The following is a 349-nucleotide window of genomic DNA, read 5'->3' as shown; positions in this document are numbered from 1 at the left end:
AATAAATAAAGAGGACTACATCAAACTAAAAAGCTTCTGCTCAGCAAAAGAAATGTCCACAACATAAAGAGACAACCATCAGAAAGGGAAAATATATTTGCAAGCAACGCCTCTGATAAAGGCCTAATATACAAAGAACTCATGCGACTCAATAACAACAAAAGAACAAACGATCCAATCAAGAAATGGCAGAGGACCTGAACAGACACTTCTCCTTAGAGGACACACAAATGGCCAACGAAGAAAAGAAAAGATGCTCAACATCGCTAGCTATTAGGGAAATGCAAATCAAAACCACAATGAGATACCATCTCACACCTATTAGAATAGCTATAATCAACAAGTAATA

The sequence above is a fragment of the Pteropus alecto genome, unplaced genomic scaffold, assembly GCF_000325575.1.
Source record: "Pteropus alecto unplaced genomic scaffold, ASM32557v1 scaffold57, whole genome shotgun sequence".
NCBI lineage: Eukaryota > Metazoa > Chordata > Mammalia > Chiroptera > Pteropodidae > Pteropus > Pteropus alecto.
This window is presented reverse-complemented; position numbering follows the sequence as displayed.